The sequence below is a fragment of the Pezoporus wallicus genome, unplaced genomic scaffold (genome assembly GCF_028554395.1).
Source record: "Pezoporus wallicus isolate ANWC-B61680 ecotype Strahan unplaced genomic scaffold, APGP_CSIRO_Pwel_v1 contig_3365, whole genome shotgun sequence".
In the NCBI taxonomy this organism is placed as follows: domain Eukaryota; kingdom Metazoa; phylum Chordata; class Aves; order Psittaciformes; family Psittacidae; genus Pezoporus; species Pezoporus wallicus.
Window position 1 is genome coordinate 4,699,751 of NW_026640883.1, and position 19,442 is coordinate 4,719,192.

General features: G+C 39.8%; 1 long non-coding RNA gene across 1 annotated transcript in view; it reads right to left on the minus strand.

The window, feature by feature from the left end:
* Positions 1-18,928, minus strand: part of LOC130605481 (uncharacterized) — a 114,901-nt gene extending 95,973 nt beyond the window's left edge. Inside the window, exon 1 of the long non-coding RNA XR_008973715.1 lies at positions 18,886-18,928. This is a non-coding gene — a long non-coding RNA (uncharacterized LOC130605481). The remainder of the gene's footprint in view (positions 1-18,885) is intronic.
* Between the last annotated feature and the right edge of the window lie 514 nt (positions 18,929-19,442).

Genomic DNA, 19,442 nt, shown 5'->3' on the forward strand with positions numbered 1-19,442 from the left:
CTTCTTTTTTGTACTTGAAGAGCAACGTGCTACTTTGAATCATAATGCTGTAAAAATATCCATTCTGAAATCCACAGTTTCATTTGAATGGGGCATCTGCAATGATTAAGCTAGAAGTATATTTCCTAAAGATACAACACAGAAGTTCTGCTCCTTCACCTTAAAAAACTTGCTACTGAAACACCCTGCGTACCCATTCAAACTCCAGATGTTAATGGACCCTAGAGATGTTTTGGTACGAAGCTGGCAGGAAAAGTGTATCAGAGATGCTTTCTCTAGAGGAAAGAGGGAGGGAAGCTTTTCCCTGAGGGATGAAAGCTCTTAGCAAGAAGGTGGAAATGGTGATTTGTTTGGCAGCTGATCATATGAAAATCTTTAGAAAGAAGCAAGGAGACTTTCTGACATACAATTTTCTCCTATCACAACAGCACTTCCACTGTAAAGGCAGACAGTGTAGAGGTCCCAGCCTACCTTTCTGTAAGCTTAGTTGTAAAGACAACATTTTCCTCAGTGGACTTCCCTGAAACACAAATGTGTCAGTTTTCCCATGCTGTTGCCTTTGTGTCGTTCCTGCTGTTTGTCCACTCTACCATAGCCATCACTGTGGGCTGGATGCTCAGCTGGTGTGAGTCTGTATGGCTCCAAAGCTGTCAACACAAGTAGACTGATTAGGCTTATGTCTACCCCTAGACAACTTCACAGTTTCCAATCCAAAAGGTCTATCCTTTCCGTGCTCAGTGTTTCAAGAAAGGAAGTTTTGTCCTAAGTAGCTAGCTTGAAGCAATTGCTAGGTTGGTGTATGTTGGCATTTGTGCTCTGCATCCTTGGTCATTGAAAGTCTGGAGATAACTCACAAAATGTAGAAAGGTATGGTTATTAGATGTCACTTAAAAGCTATTTCAAAAGATAAGGCATATAGGAAGTTAACAAAAAGAAGACTTTATACCGGGAGACAGATCAAAGATGGAGAGGCTTGCTAAGAGAACTTTATTCCCACAGTTCACTCCAGCTGGCACACAGCTAAGAGGATATTGTTATTGAACACAATACACCTCTCATCCCTCAGTCTTACTCAAGCAGCATCCACATCCAAAAGTAATGCACTTCACTACAGACAGCACTAGAAAGGTAGATACATCCAAGCTTTATTGTTACAACTTGTGTAGCAGAAGCAGTCTAATCAGGGTTGCAGAGACCTCACTGTGAGAGGCTCAGCAGGTTGAATCAAGCTGTTTTGCTAACTGAACTTGCCATCTCTCCTTGGAAATGGGGGAACTTAACGCACCACATGGTCTCTAGAAAATCCTTATTCTGCTATTTTAACCTCCAAAGACTTAATCCATAATGCTCTGGTCTAATCTCAGAGCTCTGCTCACCACATTGAGGCATGCTGAAATCTAACCTACCAAGAGTTCTGTGGAGTTTGCTTTTAAAAACAAAGCGTGAAAGATGGTGCACATTTATTTTAATAACATAGGTTTTGTATGAGCTACAAATTGGCAGGAATTAATTTAGTGAGGGAAGCTGTTTACGAAATGCAAGTATTCCTGCTGATACTGGGGTTTGCAGTTTTGGCAGTGAGCAAAAAAAAAATCTGCTAAGTAAAAACAGGTAAGGGCAGGCTGAAGCAATCTATTGCAAGAAACAGATGAAACTGGACATGTATTACAGAAAGAGTTCATGAAGAATGGCATAAGATCCTGTGACCCATAGTCATTGGGCTGTTACCTCTATGTGGCAATATTGAGATACATTTTCAGGAAACGTTAAGATGGGAAGACAATGCTTCTTTCCTAACTGAACTTACCACCTACCCTTGGAAATGGGGCTGTAACCACAGCAAGTAGGAGCATGGCTCATTGGATAAGTGCAAGTGAAATATTCCGTAATCATAGCAAGAAAGCAGAGGACTCAAAGATGTTTAAGCAGGAGAAATTTGAGCATGCATGAAATCCTTGATGATGACACCCCATTATCTAGGGGCAAGTGCATTGCATTCAAGATCACAGGAATTTTACCAATAATGCACCACGGTGATTTTTCAGCTACTCTCATTTATACCAGATGATTACTCTGTTAAAGGATCCTCTTCCCAGCCCTAAGTAATCCATTTAAAACTAACAATGAGATTAATAGAGAAAATATTCTTAGATCTGTTATCAACAAAAGCATTTCACAGTCTGCAATGAAAAGTTCAGATATCCTTAAATAATGATCCAGTAAGAACACAAATTGATATTCATGTTATCCCCAGGGGTACAGAAATTACATTAGTGCTAAGAATGCTTTATTGTCGTATTTTTTATAAACTGGAAGGTGTCTGTGTATCTACACTGTTACCAAAGACAAGTGGGACCTCGACACACTTGTGAGGTGGGCTGATGCCAACCTCATGAAGTTTAACCATGCCAAGTGCAAGGTCCTACACCTGGGTCAAAGCAATCCCAGGCACAGCTACAAGTTGGGCAGAGAAGAGATTCAGAGCAGCCCTGTGGAGAAAGACTTGGGGGTGTTGGTTGATGAGAAAATGAACATGAGCCGGCTTCAGTGTGCGCTTGCAGCCCAGAAAGCCAACCATATCCCTGGCTGCATTGAAAGAAGCGTGACCAGCAGGTCAAAGGAGGTGATCCTGCCCCTCTACTCTGCTCTTGTGGGACCTCACCTGGAGTACTGTGTGCAGTTCTGGTGTCCTCAACAAAAAAAGGACATGGAACTGTTGGAACAAGTCCAGAGAAGGGCCACGAGGATGATCAGGGAACTGGAGCACCTCCTGTGTGAAGACAGGCTGAGAAAGTTGGGGCTGTTCAGCCTGGAGAAGAGAAGCTGCATGGAGACCTCATAGCAGCCTTCCGGTATCTGAAGGGGGCCTATAGGGATGCTGGGGAGGGACTCTTCATTAGGGACTGTATTGATAGGACAGGGGGTAACGGGTTCAAACTTAAACAGGGGAAGTTTAGACTGGATATAAGGAGGAAATTCTTCCCTGTTAGGGTGGTGAGGCACTGGAATGGGTTGCCCAGGGAAGTTGTGAATGCTTCATCCCTGGCAGTGTTCAAGACCAGGTTGGAAGAGGCCTTGGGTGATATTATTTAGCGTAAGATGTCCCTGTCCATGGCAGGGGGGTTGGAACTAGATGATCTTAAGGTCCTTTCCAACCCTAACTATTCTATGATTGTATGATTCTAAGTGTACAAAGAGTCAGCGGTGAGGAGAACTTCAGGAAAATTTCTTGCTAAGAAGTTATATTTGCAATAATAGAAACTACTTGCACTGAATATTTTTTCCTGGCATCCAGCCACCCACTTTTGAACATACAAACAGAGCTATGGCAAAAGAATTATATCCTAATTCACTTCACCAGTTGTACTCACATACTCAAGTGAAATACTTGCGTGAATTTTTTCTTTACAGAAAGGAAGACACACTGAAATGGATTCTGGACAGCATGTCAGTAATGCTCATTATTTCCCCTTCACAGGAGCAACTTTGTCTTGCTGGAAGGCAGCAAAAGTAATGGTGAAACTTTAAAGTAATGGTGAAAGGTGTGTAGTAGAGTCTGTGGTGGAGAAAGATGCCCCTAATTTTAGGTAATTTTGCCCCTAATAATCCCATCCAGACTGCACTCAGAGAGTTCAGACAGTTTGAATTTGGAAAATCTCTGTCCCTAAGATGGAAGATGACTCCAAACTCCAGCGAAAAAGGGTACCAGAAACTGAGCCTAGAGGATCACTTGCAGGGGACAGGCAACAACCACAAATGGCATCCAAGGGAAATTAGAAACTTGTCTGTCAAAGACATGCAAGATTGCTGCTAAACTATTGTGTAGCTAATACCTTTTCCCATACCCAGCTACACTGATCTGGTGTCAAGTGAGTTGGAGAACAGTAAAAATTCATTGCAACGATTAACAAGAGCAGAAATCACAAATCCAGAATTAGTTTACAAAATGACTAGGTTAGGTTACAGTTTTTTCCTTAGAGCTGAGCTACCCTAAAGCCTAAACAGAAACTAACTCAAATTTCAGATTTATTTATAGAATCATAGAATAGTTAGGGTTGGAAAGGACCTTAAGATCATCCAGTTCCAACCCCCCTGCCATGGGCAGGGACACCTCACACTAAACATTGTCACCCAAGGCTCTGTTCAATCTGGACTCGAACACCGCTAGGGATGGAGTACTCACAGCTTCCTTGGGCAACCCATTCCCTTGTCTCACCACCCTTACAGTAAAGAACTTCTTCCTTATATCCAATCTAAACTTCCCCTGTTTAAGTTTGAACCCGTTACCCCTTGTCCTATTGCTACAGTCGCTAATGAAGAGTCCCTCCCCAGCATCCTTTTAGGCCCCCTTCAGATACTGGAAGGCTGCTATGAGGTCTCCACACAGCCTTCTCTTCTCCAGGCTGAACAGCCCCGTTCAGCAGCAGATTTGAAACAGGCTAAAAATAAATAAATAAACAGATTGTAATATGTAATTGTCCAAAACAATTGTAAATATTTCTGAAATGAGATCTTGAACATATAGCTTCTTTGGCCATCAGAAAAATCAAGTGAGAACATCTGTATGGAATTTTATTTGTAGTTAGTCAGAACATTTAATTCTTTTTCTTAAAGCTACAGTGTAGTTGCTGACTATGAAATAATTTCACCCTCTGGTGAAAAATAAATTCCACTTTGCAGGGTTATGAAGGATATTTTTTTTTAATCAAAAATACAGGAAACTACCCAAAAGATAATATATGTATTAAACAACAACAACCGACTAACCTTGTGATTTTTAAGTTCAGCTCATTATTACTGAGAACTTAATTTTGGTAACAGTACTTTAAAACCTTCATTTATCAATTAAATGAAGTCATCCTTTTTACAGTCCTGTTATGAGGTTGGGTTTTTTTTGGAAGCAGAAGAAAATCTGGGGATTCAAACAGAGAAAACACTTGCATGTACCTAAGTGTTGTACCCTAGTTACATCTAATAGGAAACGGTGCTTTCTCTTTGCAGGAGCTGAAACTGATTGGATTTAACTTCAAAATAGTTTGCTGAAGAAAGCATATATACATATTTTTTTTTAACTACTGTTGTTGATAGTTTGATCTATGAATTTAATATTGAATCTATTTCAACTTTTCCATCTCGGGTCAAATAGCTAGCTATTTGCATTTAAATGGATTACCAGCATATATTTCTTGTTCTTGTTACTCTATGTGCTTTTCATGTAGCTGTTTGGTACGAACACTTCTACTCATCCAGACAGAATTTTAGTAATCAGGGCAGGAGACAGGTTAATATACTTAAAATTAGGCTTAATGCTATTCCAATGTATATTATCACACTGATATCAAATCCTTAGATGGAGCATCTTTCCCCAGCCCATTCGTCTCCTATTTCATAGAAAGAAGGGTTGAAGGACAGGCTGATGTAGCAGCTGTGCATAACAGAGAGATACCTAACAAAGACTGAGACTGGAATATTGTGCTCCCCTGCAGTACTGCCAGCAGTACTCTTGCCACTGAAACTGGACAAATCACCATCCTATGCCTCCATGAATCCAGCACTGACAGAACGACATACAGCTGCTTGGCAGAGATGCAGTGGATTCCCAGTTGAGTGTTACATGTCTTAACTGGGTTGTTACAGGAGCTCAACAGCAAAGATTAAGATGGGCCTTGTGGAAGCTGATTCTGAAGTGACTGATTTTTATGCAGCCTTCTGGAAGCTTCACACACTGTCTTTGGCACAAATATACAGTGTAATCTGTCAAACCAGTGGTTTTAATTCAGCTGCAGGAAGAAGATTTACGGTAGATGCTAGCAGGGGGAAAAAACCCAAACCCTACCTTTCTTTTGCTTATGGGTAAATTCTCTAATAAATCCCCTTAGAAAGACTGGGGACTCTCCACAGCTGGTGCTCCATTGAAACAGGGCAGAGAAATAGCCCTCTGAAATGGAGACGGTGGTGAGGGAAGCTCACAAAGAGGTTGTGCTGACCAGGATGAACTCAAGCCAAGGGCCTGTTCAGCCTTATTTGCTAATCTTTAATGAAATTCAGCCTTGTTTTCTAATATTTAATGAAACCTGTTTGAAAAGTCACGAACATTTTTGCTGATTGCTTGCAGCAAATGGGTGAGTGGGGGGAACTGTGTCATTCAAACACCTCTTTAAATGGGAACGTGCAGCACTGAAGCTCATCATAACATATGGAGGAGCTCGGTAAGTCCACAGGCCTTCCTCTCCCTGAACAATGACCTCTACCTTGGCTTCCCAGCTGGCAAAAAGCTGCCCTTTGACTGCCCTCTTTTCTTGCTGGGGCTCATGACAGCAAAAAAAACAGCCAGCAATTCAACAAGTCCCACCCAAGGTCTGATTATAGTTGACCCACTGGTATAACCATAGCAAAGAGTAAGGATAGATACACAAACACAACAGCAACATAAAAATTGGCATGTGAGTTATCTCAGAGACATATTCACATATCCAGCTGAGTTAAACTCAGTGGGAAATCTCTTGGCTGACAGTCTGAAATCTGCAAGTTTGCTTTGAAACAACAAAGTTGTCCAAGTCTTTATGCTGTCCACATTTTAAAAATCACCACCTGAAGGATTTATGACGGGGTGCATGGGCAATTACATTGCTTTATTTGTTACTGTGGAAACATGCTTTGTGTCTGGCAAAAGCTATGAGAAAGATATTGAATGAACTTCTGAGAAACAGTATATTAAAATTAAAGCCTAACACTGGATGTATCCACATCAAGAAGCTTTAGCCTCAAGGCAGTCATGAAACGCCAGGGAGTCAGCAGGAAGCTGCCACCAAGTCTTGCTGGGATTGATTTTGTAGGACTAGTTCTGTGTCATAGGATGGGAAAATAAAAGTAGAGTCAACTAATCAAACTAGCACTCTCACAGCTGGAGAGCGTTGCCCAGAAATGGGTGCAATAGGGGTTCAGAATACAATGGTAATAACTCCTGCTCCCTTTAACTACGAATATTTTCCAAGCAATCCTGCCCTAGGACATGAAACTGTCAAGACTTCGGCCTTTATGTATCTCTTTCAAATTTTAAGGTTCACAGTGGCCCTTAGTAGCGCAGAACTATTGCACTTTCCAGTGTGCCAGAAGATAGAGGGGCAGATCTATATATGCAGGATGGGGTCTCCTCGCATACCTAGAATCAAGGAAAAAGGTGTACACTTTGCCATGTACCAACAGAAAACACAGAGGACACTTTTCACAGATGAAACAATAAAAGGGAGAAATCTGGTTAATGCCTCTTCCAAATGATAGTTGTTTTCGTTTGTTATTTGATTGTTTTTACTTTTGTTTTGAGGTTTTTTTTGTTTGTTTTAATATTAAAGGTGGTTTGGAAATTGAAATCTCACTAATTAATCAAGAAAACATTTGAAGTGGCAAGACAGACAGAAAAGCCACGTTACTCAGAAAAATCCAACCTTCGTTTCTAAAGAGACTTCACAGCAAAGAAAAAATGAAAAGAAAAAAGAATTAAATTTTTTTTTTTTTTTTTTTTTTAAGGAGAAAAGTATCTCTGTGTGGGATTCTTCTGGACTCGGGGGTGGGGGGGAACTGATTTGTTTCCTACTGATGAGACTCTATAGACTTAGATTATGCAAATAAAGATAGAATTAATTTTAGGCAAAGTTATCTAGTCCTTTCAATCATTTGATAGTAGTGTATTGTAACCCTCAGTAAAGTTATCTTTGATTTACCCAGGTATCTCTGGAAGGGAGATTTGGGCTTGCAGAAAACCAATGTACTAGATTCCAGATGTGATCTATGCAAAAACCGCGACAAAAACTGAGATGTGTGCATAAAAGTGCCAGGTACTGTGAGTTTGTTGCTTACCAAATCAGATATTCACTGTCAAAAGTTCAAAAACTGACAATAAACTCTACTGTTGCATCTCTAAACTAATTTATATAACTTACAGAGGGAGTCTAGTGTCTCTGTTTTGTCTCTTCCATGAAGTTTACAGCCAGCAGGAGATAATAAAATCTAAACTAAGCTCATATTGCCTAGAGAAAAATCAAGACTTGTATGTGTTGGTGGCTGTCAGGTGAGATATTTTATACCTCATTAGTGTCAGAGCAGTTATTGCTTTTCCTTCCTTTATGAATAGATCATGTGATAGCATGCCTCTCTCTCACAGTCCTAACTAATTTGTCACAGCAGACCTGGATCCAACAGAAGTAAGGTGTTTCTTGCCATAGTCCTTTTCCTTTAAATGGTTGCTCTTCTATCATTCTGGTTTGCACATAGCTTTCTCCCTGGTATCTGGGTACTGGAAACTGCTCCGACATTCCTTTCCCCTTGGACCTCCTCACTGGTGCAGAGGTGTTTCATTCACGGCTGCAGCATTGCCAAATGCCCTCCCTCACCAGTATGGCATGAAAGGGCTCTAGCTGATTTTCCTACCAGGCTCCCAAAGTTCCTGGGAAGCACCAGAGCTCTGTGTATCATCCCAGGGGAAAGTTATGGTATTCAGAGTAGACAAAGAACTGCTGAGCAGTATTTGCACTTAACACACTGACATGGAGAGCAGTTCAATGTCTGCCAGCAGAGAATGCTCTTCTGGTGGAAGTTTGCCACATCTATCAGATCTGAGTTTAAATGGTTTTTATGTAGACTTTGGCTAGACGAAAGCTGCACCCCTTTCTCCCCCTTTTATTTTTGTTCTCAGACAGTTCATATCATCTAAAATCTATAGGGAAGATGCCCCAGTATTCTTGTACAGTTCAGGGAGAGATGCAAGGAAAAGTAATGTAGATTAATTTGGCCAACAGACAAAGCAAAATGGAGCAGTATTCTACAGCCCAATAACTGGAAACAAAAGCACATAGCTACACCTAGTCTTTGTTCCCAGAGCTGTTGGTATGCTTTACAATAAATACTCATTTTAAATCCATACTGAGCACTCCCGAGGCAAATGGAGACCACTAGAATTATTTTGGGGAAATCAGCAATTCCTTTTGCTGTTACTACTTGCAGGAAAAGCCAATCAGTTAAAGAACCACAGCTAAATATTGTTTTCCTTTTTAAAAAGACACACAGTTATTATTACACTGTGTTTTGAGTGGAGGGCATGAAGCCGTGTAAGCTTTAATTAATCCACTGAACCATCAGTTTATTCTCCACTGCAAATACTGCCATCTGCTACTAGTCCATGCATTGATAATTAATATCTACTACAAGTTTTCTTCCCTGACATTATCTGATTGGGTAATTAGCCTACGGAACAATACACAACATAATGCATTATTGTTCTATTTAGTGTGATCTGTTCAAAAGCACTAAAGAATGCACTAATACTGTTTAATTTCTGTGACTCATACCTCAACCATCACCCATCCGGAGAATGACAAAGCTCAGAAAGGAGGGGGTAAGGGGGAACACCACCAAATGCACATGAAAATCACGTCAATAAACTTAGGCGTGATGCTGTTTATTTCAGAACAGCTTACAAACAAGCATAAATGTGAACAAGAAAACCCACAAGCACTGCTCTCCCAGAGAAAGCATGGATCAACATCAACACGATCTACATGTGATAAATGCCCCTTCAGAGAAGCATGATGAAAAATAGTTTATCATCAAAACTCAGGGGTTTAATAAATCAATGGAAGGCAGAATCAGAAAGAGGGAGAACGAGGCAGCGTGTCATCTTTATTCACTAGTGTAAAATGTGGCTGTTTCCAAGATTACATCTGAATTAAGTGTGGGATGCAAGCAAGTGATGAAGATGCAGCGAAGCGGAACTGAAGTGAAGCCAGTATTTCAGCACTGTCAGATCTCATGCTTATATTGCAAAATCTCTCAGTGTTTTCTTAGTAAAGTGTCTTTTGCTTTATCCAACTCTTGGCCTCAGGTGACTACAATAAGAACTCACACTTTATTTTGCAGGAGATTCCTAGCCTATCCTGGGGCAGAGAAAAGGTTAGCTATGTTTGCCCTAAGTGCAAGGAAATCACAACAAGCACATAAAAAGTCTAAGCTTAGGAACCTGGAGACTTCGCACATCATCATTGCTATTTCAAAACACTGAGGTCAGGATTCATTTGACCAAATTTACGTGCCAACACAGTAAGTATCTATATTTGAGCTGATTCTCTCCACTCCTTTTATAGTCAAGAAAATCCTGCCCCTCACATTGGCAACACAAATGTTTTCCACCACATTTACCTAGAATTATTTGCAAAATTACTGCCAATTCAGGGGGAGACTGAAAACTATGTATCTGCAAGTTAAGTTTCAGTTCTAGATAAGGCTTTCTTATTTTCAAGCATTCTTCCCATCCAACAGGCTCTGTTTCACAGTTACCTCTAAAACCAGTTTTAAACCTTAAGTCATACTGTTGGTATGTTTCTCAGACCACAGTGGCCTTCAGCAGGAGCTGGGCACTGAGCACCCTTAGGGAACCCATGCAAGAGTGCCAGAGAACTACTCTGACCCCCACACCATGGTAGTGCCACAGCTTATGCTGCCATATCCTCAGTCCACGTCAGGCAATGCTCTCAGTCTTTGCTGCATATTGCAAAGGCTTCGTTCTGTCTCTCACCACTGGTGCATTTTGCTGCCCTGTTTACAGAATGATCCTTCACTGGGACACTGCAGAGGATATAGCCAGTACACATCTACAAGTAAAGCCACTGAAGCACAGGGTCATTTAGTAAACTGGTGAGAGCTGGGGATAGGAATGAATACATCAAAACAGAGTTACTCTGCTTCCAGATGAGGAACACTCTATGTAGTTTTATGCTAGACCATGCAGAAAAAAGTCTCTTTCTACAATTGTTTTCTTTAGTAATTGAAGTGAAGAGGCAATATCCTCTTCTTTTCACCTGTTCTAATTCGTTGAGCAGTTCTAAGTCCTATGAATACCTTCCTAAGTGGTGCTGCATTTGGTATTCAAAGACTTCCTTTTCTGTCAGTTTTCAACCTAAATTCCCCTTAGGCATCACTCTGCTTTTATTTGTTCCACCGCAAATAACACATGAGCCATTCAACATTTGTCAGGCTTGTTTGTTTATTTCTTTAACCATAAAGACATACAACAGTTGCAAGCATCCAGGAGATGTCTCTGGGAGTTAGCAGTAGCTAAAAACACTCTAGCGTTCACTTAAATACTCACAATTTCAGTTGTTTTCAATGGTCATGACTTAATGAATTTAAATCTATAGGGTAACCCATGAAGCCAGTGCTAACATGAGTATGCTGTCCTCTTCTGTGACTCCACTTTCACTACTTGTGCTGTCACTCACTTCTCTTCCTATCCATTTTCTTACTCTGATAGTAAATCTGGAGCTCACTTATCTCTCTTTCTCTTCTGCTGCTATTTGCTGATGGTGCACCTCCTTACTACATTCATGCACTCTGACCTCTCCAAACAGGCATATGCAATATCTTTGTCTAATAGCAATACCCTCAGACTTCATTTCCTGTTTAAATTGCTCTAGAATAAGTCATGATGTGCAAAGATTAGAGCACTAAGTTTATTGAATCAAATAGCAACCCTTGACTTATTGGGCTGAATTTACTCCTTCTTCCACATTAAGAAAGAGGTTGTATGAACAACCCTATAGAATCAGGCCAAACCTCCATGGTCTAACTGCACCACTTCTGGTGCAGTTCTTCCAACTTCTGGTTTGCTGCGAAGCCTTCTCATTCCTGTTTTGCTCCTGTTTTTATATTCATAACTGTGTCAGCACAAACACCTTCTGGTATCACACAGCAGGACAGCATACATATTGAAAATGTCTTACCTTATTTTTATGATCATTAATGATAGCTGCTATTTAGTATGAACCACACCATATCCTCACAAATCAAGGCATCTCCCCTTGCTGTGATGAGCTTGCTTGACAGTTGCATCAAAATATCTTCTTCATAGCTGAACTCTGGGGAGTACTCACACCATCTCACTTCAGCAATTTAGTTTAAGGCAGGATTTAAGGGTGAAACCTCCAGATTATCCATGATGGGTTACAGAAACCTCACTTAGAGATTTGAACAACCTCCCTTGGCTCGTTCAAGCAAAGAGTGAGATTTCATACTCGGGGGTCTAAGATGGAAATGCTAGAAAGATAACACGAGTGTCCCAGTTGTCAAACTAACATTATAAAATGCAAGATGCTTGATGCAGGATGGCAGATTTCAGTTATCAACCAACGTGCTTGTTAATTTGAAACCGAGAATAATACTTCAGCTACTTTCTATCCCTGCATATGATTTCAGTGGTACAATAGTCTTTCACAACAGCCTGTGGTTTCTGTTTCCACCCACCTTTTCTTTTTTGTAAATTCCAGAAAAGATTTTTTTCCAAAGTAAAAAATTCATGACAACGTACCTTTTTGTGAACACTTATACCAAAAACTATGAAAAAACACAACTATGGGTTTTTGAAACATCTTTGTCTAATGGAAAAAGGAGGCTCTTATCTTTATATAAAGACGGTAATGAGTGCTGCTAAAATTATGGCTTTTATATGCAGGTTTTACTCCTTTTCTTTTCTTTCATTTTTATATTTGAAATGGCACAGAAATGTGGTTATTTTTAAGCAGAAAAAAAACCATTGATTTTTGCTGATCCTTAGTAGAATTTGTGATTATTTGCTAAATTTGACATTTCTACAAGTATCAAAAATTTCTCTAGACTTTGGGGGAGGGCTGTGGAAGAGGGGAAATAAATCTGCCTTTTGTCCCATTATTATAATCATCGCTTTTTATTTAAAATTTGAATATATTTTATTTGTCCTGCAACAGCAATAACTAAACTAATTAAAATTACAAACCCATGTCAATTCTTAAGACTAGTGTTTCCCTCTTATCCTGACACTCGGACCATTCTAATCACTTTTATAGATGATAGGCTCTCTCCTCTGACTGGACATAAGAACTTGCATAGAATTTAGGCTTCCTGAATATAGTCCATATACAGTTATTATTACCATCATTATCTCTTTCACCATAATGACTAAGGCTCCACCTGGGACAAGTGTTTTATTTATGTTAGGCATTGGCTAAAGAGCAATAAATAAGCAATTGCAAAGCTTGCAATTTAAAGAAGAATAGAGTTCTTATGCAAATAAGGTCTGGGATTAATTTGGTGATAACACTACTGGTGTTTTAGTCTGAGATTACAAGCATTTTTCAGTGAGAAATGTTGCAAAGAAAGGCAAACTGACTACAAACAGAGCTGCTCTCTGTGTACCTACTCCCTTTGTCATTAAGTTGTTGAGTTGGGGGTAGGGAAAAACATAACACTTGGGAGTATTTTATTAATTATTTTTCAGCTTGAATGCACAAGGTTAAATGTAGCCTCGGGCAACTTTCACTGATGTGAGTCACATCTCCACCATGTCAGAGATGTTAGTGGCACATATTTTGCAGAGAATAAACCATCCTCTGGTGTATTAATTAAGCTCAAGTACATCCTGCAGCAAAGCAATGAAAAACTGTAGGAAGTTTTGCATGGCGAATTTAACACCTATAAAACATGCGGCACAACTGCTGAGCATGAAATCTCTCATTAACCCATAGAATGTTGACAGCATGGATAACAGCCATGTGTTTCCCCCCTATAACCTTGTCATCGATGGGCATGGTCCTGATGGTAAATCAGCACTGGCCTTTTCCTCATGAAGACAGCCCACAGATGACCTGCTTATTTCTAACCACAGCATTATTTTCTATCAATTTTCATATGAATGCAAATGGGAGTATAGGATATTGGTAAACATTCCAATGGGGCTGTTTACAGAAATAAGGAACTACTGCTACACATTTTTGAATTGTTGCTATCATTTTATCATACTTGCTAGTGACATAAAGAAATGTTATTTTTCTTGCACACCCTCCAAACAAACAAAACCCTCCATAACCCTTCAAAACAATGTAGCTGCCCTGGCTGCTGCATGATCTCAGTCTGTGTTCTTGGACTTACATGAATCTTTTCTTGTACCCTTCTGGAAGGCAGAACATAGTGTGTCACGGAGGATTCAGTCTACACAGGGGCCGCATAAAGGAAAACAAATGTCTTCCAGTTGCAAAAAATAAACAGCGACAACAGAAAAATTCCTACTAGGTTTCCCATTGACAGTCTCCCATAAGCTGATCATTCTAAAAATCAAAGTACTTCAGTAAATAGACAGGTCTATAAATTGTGTATTCAAAAGACTTAAAGTTTTAGAATTAAAGTTGCTATAAAAATTAAATTCCTTGAAGAAATATCATTTTGGAAACTTTTAAGTAGAATCCAAGAAACGACTGGTAACAGAAGTGATGCTCCCTCTGTAATCCTCCTTTCTTTTTGAGTTCTGCAAAACACTACAGATTAGTACTGTGATGTCTCATACTCCAGAAGGACCTCTCTGATATCTCAGGTGGTTAGTTTCTGAGTTGCCAATTTAAAGGGTTCTATTTAATCTAGCAAAAACAAGCAAGTTATGGGGCCAGCAACACTGATGCCAGATCACTACAGGCATGGACAAGTAAATGTAGTTTCATCAAGCTTCTTTGAGCACCTTCAGTGCTCATTCAGGGTGCCCCAAGCTCGCATTCATCCAGCCTCAATCATCTATTGAAATAGAACAAAATGAGAAGAATATTTATCCATCTGAATTCCCAAACACAAGTTGCCTAAAATAGCAAGAACCTTACCCACTCATTTCACATCTAATTTGCTTATCACCTGAGGGCTTGCCATGAACTCTGAGAAAAGTGGTCTCAGGCCAACACTGTGTTCAGATTTTTTGGTTAGCTGCATTTTTGTTCTTACCCCACATAACCACTGACACGTCCTTTTTTCCTTGTGATCAGTGCCTGATAGCACACACAGGTTTCCCTCAGGACTGGAGCCTCCACACTACCTGTAACAATTTTTAGGGTTTGAATACTCAAATAATCTTTAGTATTTGCCATTATATCTACTACCATAGTCATCATCCTAATTTGCAAGCAGACAACACTGAACTAGATTTGGTCTATCTGAACATTTAAGTTATATGGTGAGGTTACTTTTTTCAAGTAGGATAACACAGTTAAAGAGTCAATAATCTTCTCTTCCCATACACTATTACAAATCTTTCAGTTTTGGGGTCAGGAATGTAGCTTAGCCTTTTGATCTAATTTGCTCAGATATTTAAACCAGATATGTATTTAGCTTCAGATAAAATCTAAAGCAGTTATCAGTAAGAAGCATGCTGGTTTCACAGCATCACTGAATGGGACCTTAAGATCATCCAGTTCCAACCCCCCTGCCATGGGCAGGGATGCCTCACACTAGACCATGTTCCTCAAGGTTTTGTCCAGCCTGGCCTTGAACACTGCCAAGAATAGAGCATTCACAACTTCCTCTAGCAACCTGTTCCAATGCTTCACCATCCTTACAGTGAAGAAATTTTCATGTCCTTTGCGTGTTAAGATCCCTACGGATGCATTTCTTCCCTCCAGCATATCAATGAAACCACACAGCTTGGTGTCACCATGAAACTTTCTGAGAGCGCACTCAATCCCACTCTCCATACCACTGACAAAGATGACGAACAGGTTTGGTCCCAACAACAACCGCTGAGGGACACCACTCATTATAGGTTTTGTAGAATATGTGGTGCAATTCAGAGCCCTATAGAGATAATAAGTATAACTTTGGGGAAAAAAAAACGACTGGATCTTATTTTAAATACTACAAACATCTTTAAAAACTCTCAGGGTCCTATACAGAATCTCTATACAGAATCTCCGGCGTCTCTACAGAGAAAGCCAAATTTGTTCCTGCTCCTCCATATACTTCATAGCAGCTCCCTCAAGTGGCCACAGAGCATTTTATTGCAATCCGTAGCAAAGCCGCCCACAAGTACCATGCAGATCTCATTACCTTTAGATCTGCTTCTCGTCACCTTTAGGTGGCTACGAGCATGGCAAACACATTCTGAGATGTTTCAGGTGTAAAGTCAGGATGGGGTAGGCAATTGGACAAGGGAAGTGCAGAAAAAGAAGGAATGGGAGGAATGGACAGAAGGCTGCATACCGAAGAGATTAATGGGTTGACTTTTGCTAGTTATTTGCTAAAGTCTATAAATCTGGGGGGGGGGAGGGTTCTGAAGTGGAGGCTTTTTGGAATTAATTACTTTGTGTTGTTTACTAGCCTTCACAGTAAGGCTTGTTTTTCACAACCATTTCTAAAGGGAGGTTTCCTTAACAAAATGCTAGGATAAATGCAAGCCACATTCCAAATTAACAACATAGGTGCGGTGTCTCCAAGATATGCATGGAACCCTTAGAGGAGATCCTCTAAGGGTGAAGTTTCTAATTCCCCCTGTGAGGTACAGCAGATATCTGGTACTTCATCGTTCTTGCGATCTGAGGAAAGCCAACCTTTTCTATTTCCTTGCATGTCTTCTTAGGTTCTGCCTCACCTGGAGCACAGGGATTTCTTTCCAACCCCACCTCTTACGCAGATACTTTTTGAAATGTTGGGGAAAGTTACCTCACTCCTCCATAAACTTTTTCTGCTCTGTTTTCAAATTTGCTCTGTGCTTGCTTTGCCAGCCTTGGCTCTTGTAAGGATCTGATAAACAACAACCAACAACTAATCTGCAGTTCAGACAAAAGAATTTTACAGATTGATTTAGGGAGAGGAAAGACTGAAAATTCAGAGCCCTGGGAAATATGAATATTGTTCTGAAAATAAAAGAAGGAAAATGCCACATACATGGTAATTATCACTGCTTCATTAAAGCCAAAGCAGCTATGACAATTTTTACATATTAAAAATGCGGTTTCTCTACCACTAGGAAGCACAAATTCCCCTTTAGTTTTTGCCTTTATTTTTTCAGTATTTTAAGTAGAATTATCTCTCTTCCTGGGCTATTTTCAAATAATCTAGCTCTTGCAATGATTATTTTTTCCCTGACAAGCGCTGGGACAAAACAAAGCACTATGTAGTCATCGGTAGATTGCCTCTGGTTCCCAAGCTAACTTTGCTTGACTTTGAACCAGTGGTTTTCAGTTTTTCCTGACTTGTGAAGTCCTAACATTTTCCAACAGAGATGCACCTCCAAGCCCCTGAGAGCAAATTTACTCTTCCAACAATAAACTTCTCAGCTGTGTTACATGTATTACTTTGCCCAAAGGTTGAAACCCACTGCTGTGTGCTATCTGGCAGTCTGCAGAGTGAATAGATCTCTGTTCTGAGGAAAACAGCTCCCAGTTTTGGGTCTTTGAAAAATACATCTGGATCTACCTACTGAAATATACATTTTCAAGCCTTGGAGCTTGATTATGGCAGCATAAACCCATCACGTCAATAGAGCCAACAGATCTGCACAGGTGGGAAACCAGGTATAAATTAATCCCTTTGTTCCCACAGCCTTCACTGTCAGATGTGTTCTTCAACGCAATCAGAAGTTAGGCTACATTAACAACTTCAGACCATGACGTTGTTCCACACACACTAATCAAATACCAAATCTATTTGGCAACTTTTTTGTGTAATATGAAACAAAAACACAGAGCTGAATTTCCTCAACCTTTAGGCTTCATTTACTTGTTAGTTTTCTTTTTCAATATTGATTATTACTTTCTCCACTTCTGTTCTTGCAACAGTATATGCGTGTGTATATTTTGTAAATGATACCACTTTTTCTGACACCATGTTCTCATCCAGGGGAGGACTAAGCTATCCATTTTTGAAAAGCAGTGCCTCTATTATATATGGTTCTCACCAAAGGGAGAAACAAAACACTATTTTTTTGTTCTCTTACTTGTGGCCCACATCCAAAAATGCACTTAGCCATATGTTTAATTTCCCCCCCCCCTTGGACTGGGGGTTTGGCTATTGGATAACACAAATCCATGCACCAGGAAAAGGTATGTCATGCATCCCTACTGCAAATCAAAGATAGGTGCTTAAACAACTGATTTAGGCAACTGGAGTACAACAATTATTTGATTATCCTATAGAAATCCAGAGACTAATGAGCTCAGGGACTCTATTTCTAATGGAGGTACATACCAGACAGCAGGATAGCCTCAAAGCACGTGACAACAGAAAATTGCTTCACGTATGGCACTCCTTATGATCTCTGATTATCACATTTTAGAAACTGAAGCATTTGATGAAAACCACTGGACTCTAAAATGGTGCCTTCAACATCTAGCTTCTTACATTCACAGTATGACCTGCTCATTATACCCCATTAAAAGGGTAAACACGACAAGATAATGGATTTATTTTGGCAGTGGCTATATACTTTGATTTTTTATTATTTCTACTTTGCTAGCTCCCACTGAAAAATCCAAGAGCTCTCTTCAGTTGCTAATCTATGAGTGGCTAGATGCTCGTGTTCTGGAATTAATATTAAAAAATGACAGAGAAATTGCTCAATAGACAAGCAAGCATTGGTCATAGAGTTTTGTTGTGTTGTTTCTTTTTTCCTAAGCTTAGCTTTGCTCTCTAAAGATGCTTTTCTACTTTCTTTTCAGATTATCTCAATCTGAACTACTAACTTTGAGCATCCCTGAAGCTGGTGGTCTGAATTGATATTGAAATCTCATCCTTTTCAGGAGCACAATATAGAATCTATATCTAATCCTTGTCGGTAGAACAGATCCATTTTATGGGTGAACTAGAAACACTGCTCTTCTATCTTGGCAATTCAAATGCATCACTGAGTAATCATACTTCTAGTCCACTTGCACAGATTCCTGTTTACTGTATGTGTTCATGTGTCTGATGTATGAAATAATGGAACCAGCAAAATGCTGAGGATCTACTTGGTAGTTTTCTGGCCCCTGAAATTCAGGCCGTTTTTCAGGTATAACACCTCCTCAGCACCCTGTCAAAGGAAATAAAAGAAGCAGGGAAAGGAGAAAGCACCTTTTAAGGCTTCTGAGGCTTTTAATTGAATCAGTGATTCAGGAAATCTCATTCTCTCTTCTGCTTGCTCTGAAATGAAGGAGAGACAATGAGCAGATTTTTGTCAGTTAAACAGATGCTCTGTGCATGCAGACATTTTTGTGTTTAATGATAGCTTTGACGTTATGATTAGCTTTGTGTGATCTGCTACTACAAAGTATCAGTATAGGAGTCATTGAATTCCTTTCCTGTAAAAAATTGAAGACATTCTTTTAAGTAAGAGAGACCCCCATAAAATTAGGCTTGTAATGATGCTTTACTTCCCTTATCCCAGGATTACACTGGCAGTAAGGTTTTAGTTGGTCAAATAACAGTATCTCTAATATCAAAATAATTTGCATTAATTGCCAGCAGAAACAGTGCAATAAAGCTTCTGTACTAGCACATTATGTACCCAGTTGTGGTTAGTGGTATGGTTCAACTTCATATATCTTCCTGTAATTTGATTAAGAGGAGTAGGCTATTTAGGTAAAGTTCAGAACTAAGATAAATGCACCTTTTCAGTGAAACTTCAAGTC